Source organism: Pelophylax lessonae, assembly GCF_965119305.1.
Source record: "Pelophylax lessonae genome assembly, chromosome: 5".
In the NCBI taxonomy this organism is placed as follows: Eukaryota; Metazoa; Chordata; class Amphibia; order Anura; family Ranidae; genus Pelophylax; species Pelophylax lessonae.
In genome coordinates, this window is record NC_138772.1 from 561341294 (window position 1) to 561353539 (window position 12246).

Consider the following 12246-nt stretch of genomic DNA (forward strand, 5'->3'; position numbering starts at 1 on the left):
CACATTTACACATTGAAGTCGACATTTTTGTTTGCTCTACACCTACAGATTGCCCCAGGACAACAGCTCTTCTATTTCTCTCTTCCTAAAAACCGAACGGACACCTAATGGCAACAGAGCTAACAAGAAGGTAATTCTTTTTCTGTAATATCCAACTACAACATTTATCCCTTTTTATTTTACTACACCAAACTGTTCTTTCTTTTATCTTTGTATTTATTTTAATGTTGATGCCAAGTGTGATTGAATAAACTCACACTTTGTTTTAAGTCAGTCTGGCTAAAGAATTATTGAATGAAATGCCTAAAATACACTACAGATATTATTAGATATCTTCATTATTTTTCAGCACCTAAGAATACAACGAGGCACAATACCTGAGACTACAACAGGACACCATCAGAATACTGAGACTGAAATGAGACATAATACCTGTGACTACAACAGGACACAACAACTGTGACTATGGAAGAACAGAAGACCAATGAAGAACCCATGAAGAACAGAAGACCCGTGACTGTGGAAGGACAGAAGACCAATGAAGAACCCATGAAGGACAGAAGACCCATGACTAAGGATGGGTAGAAGACCCCTGACTATGGAAGTACAAAAAACCTGGGACTATGGATGGGCAGAAGACCCATGACTATGGAAGGACAGAAGACTCACAACTATGGAAGGACAGAAGACCAATGAAGGACCCATGAAGAACAGAAGACCCCTGATTATGGAAGGAAAAAAGACCCATGACTATGGAAGGACAGAAGACCCATGACTATGGAAGGACAGAAGACCCGTAAAGGACCCATGAAAGACAGAAGACCCATGACTGGAAGGACAGAATATCCCTTTCTATGGAAAGACAGAAGACCCGTGACTACGGAAGGGCAGAAGACCCGTGACTATGGAAAGACAAAAGACCCGTGACTATGGAAGGACAGAAGACCCGTGACTATGGAAAGACAGAAGACCCTTGACTATGGAAGGACAGAAGACCAATAACTATGGAAGGACAGAAAATCCGTGAAGGACCCATGAAGGACAGTAGACCCGTGACTATAGGACAGAAGACCCATGACTATAGAAGGACAGAAGACTTGTGACTATAGAAGGACAGAAGACCTATGACTAAGGAAGGACAGAAGACACATGACTATGGAAGGACAGAAGACCCGTGACTATGGAAGGACAGAAGACCCGTGACTATGGTGGGACAGAAGACCCGTGACTATGGAAGGACAGAAGACCCGTGACTATGGAAGGACAGAAGACCCATGACACACTTTAGACTACAAGACACAACATCTGAGACTACAATGAGACAAAACACCTGAGACTACAATGAGACACAACACCTGAGAATACAACAGGATAGAACACCTAAGAATACAGCGATCCGTATGGAAGAACAGGACACTAATGACTATGGAAGGACACAACATCAGTGACTATGGAAGGACAGCACACCTGTGACTATGGAAGGACAGCACATCAGTGACTATGGAAGGACAGCACATCAGTGACTATGGAAGGACAGCACACCTGTGACTATGGAAGGACAGCACACCTGTGACAATGGAAGGACAGCACACCTGTGACAATGGAAGGACAGCACACCTGTGAATACAGAAGGAGAAGCATGCAGACAGTGCTGGGCTCGTTTAGGAAAGCCTCCCATCCCATAATATAATGTTAATGTGAAAAGTTGTAAACACTTTAAAAACTTTCAGCACTGAAATAGTTTGAAATCCATTTGTTTTATTATCAGTAAGATATCTACCTGAATGCAGATGAACCCTGAAGCTGGCCATAGATGGTTGAACTGTCCGAGATTCAATCCATGTATGGACAGAATGATTGTACCCAAGTCAATCCATTAATCGACTTGGGTACAACCAGCATGCAATTATTGCCAGCGCCATAGCCCCTAGCAATAATCACTGTGTTCACTTGGCCGGGAGGACTCCCCACAAACCGGGGTCGCAGCAAAGAAAATTGAATCATCTATGGCCTGATAGATGAGTCCCCACATCTCCCTCTTGTGCGCTCTGCATCTATGGAGTGAGATGTTTGGCATTTTCTCCTCCACCGCATGGAGGGCTCTGCTATCTGTCGGTGTCACCTCTTCTCTCCCGGGCTCTGCCTTCTGTCGGTGTCACCTCTCCTCTCCTCAGCCTCTATCTTATCCATCCTGATAAAGACAAATTCATCTTAATCAGCCAATTAGTATGAACAGATTTCCCTTCAGTGGGAACTGAGAGCCTCTTCTGTAGGGACAGCGGCATAGGGCTGTGTCCTGTCCTGGGGCACCATGCCATGGTGGATCAATGACCAGTACAGTGGGTGTGCTGAATATATATATTGGAAAATTTTTCTCATCTTATTGTCCCAAAAATACTTCAAATGCAGCTCATAAAAGAATGCGCTCAGCGCCTGAACAGCAACCCGAGTGTGTCCACCAATGCTAATTACAGAACTGCATCACAATTAGGGACCGTGAAAAACTAAATATAAGATTAAAGGTTTCTCTTTTTCTCTCTAGAGGCCACCAAGAGGAAAACTAACGAGGAAGGCCACCAATCACAGATTACAAATAGAGGTCTCCAAGAAAGACCCAGAGAGGGAGGCCACCAAGAGGGAAATAAAAAAGTTAGGCCACCAATTAGGAAAAGCACCTGTCAATCGACGCTTACCACGAAAATCGAGGAGGTCAAAGTAGACATCTCCCTCATCCGCCAAGACATGCATAAGCTGCGGGATCGTGTCTCGGAGGCTGAACATCGCCTGAGCCACGTGGAGGACGCGGTGCCCCCATTGCAGGCCTCCTCAGACCATGCCGCAGGCCACGTTGCCCAGCTCCAATTCAAACAGGATGACCTGGAAAATCGTAGGCTCTGCAACAATCTTATTCTCACTTTCCCTCCTATATTATAGCTGCGGTGTGGGTTGGTGTCAGAGCTTACATGGCGCCATGAGATCACCCCATCGTCATGTAACACTACGTGAGCCTAGACTCCGGCCCTCCCCCGAGGAAGGAGGTCAGCACTGGGCAGTGATGGAGGAAGATGCAGTGGGGGAGGTATAAAGGAAAATCTCACTTGGTAGGCCAGAGTTTGAAGAGTTCCTGTCATCTTGGCCTTCCAGGTCACAATGACAGGGTCACCTTGAAGCCCACCATCAACTATCTTATTCTCACCTTCCTTCCTATATTATAGTTGCGGTGTGGGTTGGTGTCAGAGCTTACATGGCGCCATGAGATCACCCCAACGTCATGTGACACTACGTGAGCCTAGACTCCGGGGCCTCCACACTCAGGCAAATCTGACTTGGTAGGGTGGACTTTAAAGTGGCCTCTGTCACTTGGCCTGGGTAGATCTCCTTGAGGGACACAGGGGATGTATGGAGTTTATGGTGTTAATCCATCAGCAGATGATATTTCACAGCAGAGAAAGTGTCGCCAGTAATTATACCTTTGTCCCCCCCAGATGTCACAGGCCAGACGGGCAGCGTGGCGCCAGTCACATGGCACGCCCGGGGAACGTGTATAAACAACTCTGAACCATCGATCCGTTCCCCAGCTCGTCCTTCCACATCCTCCAACCACATCCAATTACCTCACTGATCCTCCGGCCTGGACGGCTCTCCATAGATCTCTGCAATGCAGTCTGCAGGCTCATTAGCGCCGGCTGACTCCTTCCCAGAATCCTCTGGGGTCTGCAATGGATACGGCATGGCCTGGCAGGGAGAGCGGTGTCAGGTGTCCTCTGCGGAGGGCTTCTTTACATCGGCTGGGAAATGTACACCAAGCACAAAATAAAGGGCACGGTCAGGTGACATTGGCATCCAATCGTTATCCCAACCCTCTTCTACTTCGAAAACCGTCCTCTGAGACGCCACCGCCATCACACCGCTATCACAACGCCATCACAACGCCATCACACCGCCATCACACCGCCATCACAACGCCATCACACCGCCATCACACCGCCATCACACCGCCACCACCACACCGCCACCACCCCGCCATCACAACGCCATCACACCGCTATCACACCGCCATCACACCGCCATCACACCGCCATCACACCGCTATCACACCGCCATCACAACGCCATCACAACACCATCACACCGCCATCACAACGCCATCACAACGCCATCACACCGCCACCACCACACCGCCATCACAACGCCATCACAACGCCATCACACCGCCATCACACCGCCATCACACCGCCACCACCACACCGCCATCACAACGCCATCACACCGCCATCACAACGCCATCACACCGCCATCACAACACCGCTACCACCACACCGCCATCACAACGCCACCACACCGCCATCACAACGCCATCACACCGCCATTACAACACCGCCACCACCACACCGCCACCACACCGCCATCACACCACCATCATACCGCCACCACACCGCCATCACACCACCATCATACCGCCATCACACCGCCATCACACCACCATTATACCGCCATCACACCGCCACCACACCGCGATCACAAAGCCACCACACCGCCACACCGCGATCACAACGCCACCACACCGCCATCACACCGCCATCACACCGCTATCACACCGCCATCACACCGCCACCACACCGCCACCACACCGCCACCACACCGCCACCACACCACGCTCTACAACACAAAGCTGGGAGCAGAGCATGGGGAAGGGGGCCAGGAAACAATCTACCACCAGAGAAACACTATGGGGACACCAGAAACAATGTAACCCTGGTATAATAATATGAAGACACCAGAAACAATGTAAATACAGAATTATAGTACAGGAGATACCAGAAACAATGTAACATCGGAATAACAGTGCAGAACACACAGGAAGCAATGCACCCCCAGTATAATAGTACAGAGTTACAGGGTGGGGGTGTTAGTGTAATAATCTGGCGGTATATGGGTGGGCGGGGCTTGGTGTATTCTTCGGCTGACATTGGGGGGGGGGAGGTCATTCTGCCCTGTCGGTAATTCTCTTCCTCTTACAATAAACGGATAAATCTGAGAAATGTTATTATTGGAAGCCGATTAGAGCCGGACACACAAATCCTCACAAATACAGAACCCCAGAGAGCTGAGCCCAGGACTCCGCGCTGCAAACTCATCCTTATCAACTCTACACACAACCAAACTATCAGAGGGGACCCCAGGTGACCCCAGAGTCAGAGGTGACCCCAGGTGACCCCAGAGTCAGAGGTGACCCCAGGTGACCCCAGAGTCAGAGGTGACCCCAACACATGGGCTGTAGAGAAGGCTGCTGTCATAATAATAATCTCGGTTCCTAGGGAAGCAGTGAGATGGATGATCTCTGATTGTACTTCTGGGAGGATTCGGTGGCCTCACATGACCTCCAGGTGTCCTAATAGAAGATCCAATCACATCCGTCCCTCTGATCTGTGAATGGATTTATCTTATATAACATCCAGCAGAACAGCCGCTTATCAGCCTGTAGAGGTCAATGCTGCTGTGCTCAGAGGTGAGCTCCAGACAGGGATACCTCCCCAGATACCTCCCCCGATACCTCTCCAGATACCTCCTCAGACACCTCTCCAGATACCTCCCCCGGATACCTCCCCCGGATACCTCCCCCGGATACCTCCCCAGATACCTCCCCAAATACCTCCCCAGATACCTCCCCCGGATACCTCCCCCGGATACCTCCCCAAATACCTCCCCAGATACCTCCCCCGGATACCTCCCCCGGATACCTCCCCCGATACCTCCCCAGATACCTCCCCCGATACCTCCCCCGATACCTCCCCAGATACCTCCCCAGATACCTCCCCCGATACCTCTCCAGATACCTCTCCAGATACCTCCTCAGACACCTCTCCAGATACCTCCCCCGATACCTCCTCAGACACCTCTCCAGATACCTCCCCCGATACCTCCTCAGACACCTCTCCAGATACCTCCCCAGATACCTCCCCAGATACCTCCCCAGATACCTCCCCAGATACCTCCCCAGATACCTCCTCAGACACCTCTCCAGATACCTCCCCCGGATACCTCCCCCGGATACCTCCCCCGGATACCTCCCCAGATACCTCCCCAAATACCTCCCCAGATACCTCCCCCGGATACCTCCCCCGGATACCTCCCCAAATACCTCCCCAGATACCTCCCCCGGATACCTCCCCCGGATACCTCCCCCGATACCTCCCCAGATACCTCCCCCGATACCTCCCCAGATACCTCCCCAGATACCTCCCCCGATACCTCTCCAGATACCTCTCCAGATACCTCCTCAGACACCTCTCCAGATACCTCCCCCGATACCTCCTCAGACACCTCTCCAGATACCTCCCCCGATACCTCCTCAGACACCTCTCCAGATACCTCCCCCAGATACCTCCCCAGATACCTCCCCAGATACCTCCCCAGATACCTCCCCAGATACCTCCCCAGATACCTCCTCAGACACCTCTCCAGATACCTCCCCCGGATACCTCCCCCGGATACCTCCCCAGATACCTCCCCAAATACCTCCCCAGATACCTCCCCCGGATACCTCCCCAGATACCTCCCCAAATACCTCCCCAGATACCTCCCCCGGATACCTCCCCCGGATACCTCCCCCGATACCTCCCCAGATACCTCCCCAGATACCTCCCCAGATACCTCCCCCAATACCTCTCCAGATACCTCTCCAGATACCTCCTCAGACACCTCTCCAGATACCTCCCCCGATACCTCCTCAGACACCTCTCCAGATACCTCCCCCGATACCTCCTCAGACACCTCTCCAGATACCTCCCCCAGATACCTCCCCAGATACCTCCCCAGACACCTCCCCCGGATACCTCCCCAGATACCTCCCCAGATACCTCCCCAGATACCTCCCCCGGATACCTCCCCAGATACCTCCCCCGATACCTCCCCAGATACCTCCCCCGATACCTCCTCAGACACCTCTCCAGATACCTCCCCCGGATACCTCCCCAGATACCTCCCCAAATACCTCCCCAGATACCTCCCCCGATACCTCCTCAGACACCTCTCCAGATACCTCCCCAGATACCTCCCCCGATACCTCCTCAGACACCTCTCCAGATACCTCCCCAGATACCTCCCCCGGATACCTCCCCAGATACCTCCCCCGATACCTCCCCAGATACCTCCCCAGATACCTCCCCAGATACCTCCCCAGATACCTCCCCCGATACCTCCTCAGACATCTCTCCAGATACCTCCCCCGATACCTCCCCAGATACCTCCCCCGATACCTCCCCAGATACCCCCCCCCGATACCTCCCCAGATACCTCCCCCGATACCTCCTCAGATACCTCCCCAGATACCTCCCCCGGATACCTCCCCCGGATACCTCCCCCGGATACCTCCCCAGATACCTCCCACGGATACCTCCCCAGATACCTCTCCAGATACCTCTCCAGATACCTCTCCAGATACCTCCCCAGATACCTCCCCAGATACCTCCCCCGATACCTCCTCCGGATACCTCCCCAGATACCTCTCCAGATACCTCTCCAGATACCTCTCCAGATACCTCCCCAGATACCTCCCCAGATACCTCCCCCGATACCTCCCCCGATACCTCCCCAGATACCTCCCCCGATACCTCCTCAGACACCTCTCCAGATACCTCCTCAGACACCTCTCCAGATACCTCCTCAGACACCTCTCCAGATACCTCCCCCAGATACCTCCCCAGATACCTCCCCAGATACCTCCCCAGACACCTCCCCCGGATACCTCCCCAGATACCTCCCCCGGATACCTCCCCCGGATACCTCTCCAGATACCTCCCCCGGATACCTCCACAGTTACCTCCTCAGATACCTCTCCAGATACCTCCCACGGATAGCTCCCCACGGATACCTCCCCAGATACCTCTCACGGATACCTCCCCAGATACCTCCCCCAAATACCTCCCCAGACACCTCCACAGATACCTCTCCAGACACCTACACCTCCCCAGATATCTCCCGGGATGCCTCCTCAGATACTTTCTTGGGTACCCCCAAGGAAACCCCCCAGGTTACCTTCTCATATACACCCCCAGATACCTCCTCACAGTTACATAGTTTGTCAGGTTGAAAAAAGACACAAGTCCATCTGCCTCAACCAATAAAAAACAAATAACATTAAAGAAAACCCAACCATACAATCCCATACACACAATCCTATACCCGCCCCAACCATACAATCCCCTATACACAATCCTATACCCACCCCAACCATACAATCCCCTATACACAATCCTATACCCACCCCAACCATACAATCCCATATACACAATCCTATACCCTCCACAACCATACAATCCCATATACACAATCCTATACCCACCCCAACCATACAATCCCATATACACAATCCTATACCCACCCCAACCATACAATCCCATATACACAATATTATACCCGCCCCAACCATACAATCCCATATACACAATCCTATACCCGCCCCAACCATACAATCCCCTATACACAATCCTATACCCTCCCCAACCATACAATCCCATATACACAATCCTATACCCACCCCAACCATACAATCCCATATACACAATCCTATACCCTCCCCCAACCATACAATCCCCTATACACAATCCTATACCCTCCCCAACCATACAATCCCATATACACAATCCTATACCAGCCCCAACCATACAATCCCATATACACAATCCTATACCCGCCCCAACCATACAATCCCATATACACAATCCTATACCCTCCCCAACCATACAATCCCATATACATAATCCTATACCCTCCCCAACCATACAATCCCATATACACAATCCTATACCCTCCCCAACCATACAATCCCATATACACCATCCTATACCCACCCCAACCATACAATCCCATATACACAATCCTATACCCACCCCAACCATACAATCCCATATACACAATCCTATACCCGCCCCAACCATACAATCCCATATACACAATCCTATACCCGCCCCAACCATACAATCCCGTATACACAATCCTATACCCTCCCCAACCATGCACTCCCATATACACAATCCTATACCCTCCCCAACCATACAATCCCATATACACAATCCTATACCCTCCCCAACCATGCACTCCCATATACACAATCCTATACCCTCCCCAACCATACAATCCCCTATACACAATCCTATACCCTCCCCAACCATACAATCCCCTATACACAATCCTATACCCTCCCCAACCATACAATCCCCTATACACAATCATATACCCTCCCCAACCATACAATCCCCTATACACAATCATATACCCTCCCCAACCATACAATCCCCTATACACAATCCTATACCCACCCCAACCATACAATCCCATATACACAATCCTATACCCTCCCCAACCATACAATCCCCTATACACAATCCTATACCCTCCCCAACCATACAATCCCATATACACAATCCTATACCCACCCCAACCATACACTCCCATATACACAATCCTATACCCTCCCCAACCATACAATCCCATATACACAATCCTATACCCTCCCCAACCATACAATCCCATATACATAATCCTATACCCACCCCAACCATACAATCCCATATACACAATCCTATACCCTCCCCAACCATACAATCCCATATACACAATCCTATACCCTCCCAAACATACAATCCCATATACACAATCCTATACCCGCCCCAACCATACAATCCCCTATACACAATCCTATACCCTCCCCAACCATACAATCCCATATACACAATCCTATACCCGCCCCAACCATACAATCCCATATACACAATCCTATACCCGCCCCAACCATACAATCCCATATACACAATCCTATACCCTCCCCAACCATACAATCCCATATACACAATCCTTTACCCACCCCAACCATACAATCCCCTATACACAATCCTATACCCTCCCCAACCATACAATCCCATATACACAATCCTATACCCGCCCTAACCATACAATCCCATATACACAATCCTATACCCACCCCAACCATACAATCCCATATACACAATCCTATACCCGCCCCAACCATACAATCCCATATACACAATCCTATACCTACCCCAACCATACAATCCCATATACACAATCCTATACCCTCCCCAACCATACAATCCCATATACACAATCCTATACCCGCCCCAACCATACAATCCCATATACACAATCCTATACCCTCCCCAACCATACAATCCCATATACACAATCCTATACCCTCCCCAACCATACAATCCCATATACACAATCCTATACCCGCCCCAACCATACAATCCCATATATACAATCCTATACCCGTCCCAACCATACAATCCCATATACACAATCCTATACCCGCCCCAACCATACAATCCCATATACACAATCCTATACCCTCCCCAACCATACAATCCCATATACACAATCCTATACCCTCCCCAACCATACAATCCCCTATACACAATCCTATACCCTCCCCAACCATACAATCCCCTATACACAATCCTATACCCTCCCCAACCATACAATCCCATATACACAATCCTATACCCGCCCCAACCATACAATCCCATATACACAATCCTATACCCGCCCCAACCATACAATCCCATATACACAATCCTATACCCTCCCCAACCATACAATCCCCTATACACAATCCTATACCCTCCCCAACCATACAATCCCATATACACAATCCTATACCCTCCCCAACCATACAATCCCATATACACAATCCTATACCCTCCCCAACCATACAATCCCCTATACACAATCCTATACCCTCCCCAACCATACAATCCCATATACACAATCCTATACCCACCCCAACCATACAATCCCATATACACAATCCTATAACCACCCCAACCATACAATCCCATATACACAATCCTATACCCTCCCCAACCATACAATCCCATATACACAATCCTATACCCTCCCCAACCATACAATCCCATATACACAATCCTATACCCTCCCCAACCATACAATCCCATATACACAATCCTATACCCGCCCCAACCATACAATCCCATATACACAATCCTATACCCTCCCCAACCATACAATCCCCTATACACAATCCTATACCCTCCCCAACCATACAATCCCATATACACAATCCTATACCCTCCCCAACCATACAATCCCATATACACAATCCTATACCCACCCCAACCATACAATCCCATATACACAATCCTATACCCTCCCCAACCATACAATCCCCTATACACAATCCTATACCCTCCCCAACCATACAATCCCATATACACAATCCTATACCCTCCCCAACCATACAATCCCATATACACAATCCTATACCCACCCCAACCATACAATCCCATATACACAATCCTATAACCACCCCAACCATACAATCCCATATACACAATCCTATACCCTCCCCAACCATACAATCCCATATACACAATCCTATACCCTCCCCAACCATACAATCCCATATACACAATCCTATACCCGCCCCAACCATACAATCCCATATACACAATCCTATACCCTCCCCAACCATACAATCCCATATACACCATCCTATACCCTCCCCAACCATACAATCCCATATACACAATCCTATACCCTCCCCAACCATACAATCCCATATACACAATCCTATACCCTCCCCAACCATACAATCCCATATACACAATCCTATACCCACCCCAACCATACAATCCCATATACACAATCCTATACCCACCCCAACCATACAATCCCATATACACAATCCTATACCCACCCCAACCATACAATCCCATATACACAATCCTATACCCACCCCAACCATACAATCCCATATACACAATTCTCTACCCTCCCCAACCATACAATCCCATATACACAATCCTATACCCTCCCCAACCATACAACCCCATATACACAATCCTATACCCACCCCAACCATACAATCCCATATACACAATCCTATACCCTCCCCAACCATACAATCCCATATACACAATCCTATACCCACCCCAACCATACAATCCCATATACACAATCCTATACCCGCAGTTGATCCAGAAGAAGGCAAAAAAAACCCAGCAAAGTATGATCCAATTTGCTACAGCAGATACCTCCCTGGATACCTCTCTGGTTACCTCCTCAGATATGTCTTTAGATACCTCCCCGGATACCTCCTCAGATATCCTTCTCAGATAAGCCCCAGGATACCTCCCAAAATACCTCCCCAGATACCTCCGGGCAGTGATAATTCCAATAATAATAATGGGATCGGGATAAAAACATG

At 49.6% G+C, this 12246-nt stretch overlaps 1 protein-coding gene across 2 annotated transcripts in view; it reads right to left on the minus strand.

Annotated features, from left to right (window-relative positions):
- KCNH2 (potassium voltage-gated channel subfamily H member 2) overlaps positions 1–12246 on the minus strand; it is a 275734-nt gene that overhangs the window by 222770 nt on the left and 40718 nt on the right. The window lies entirely within an intron of this gene.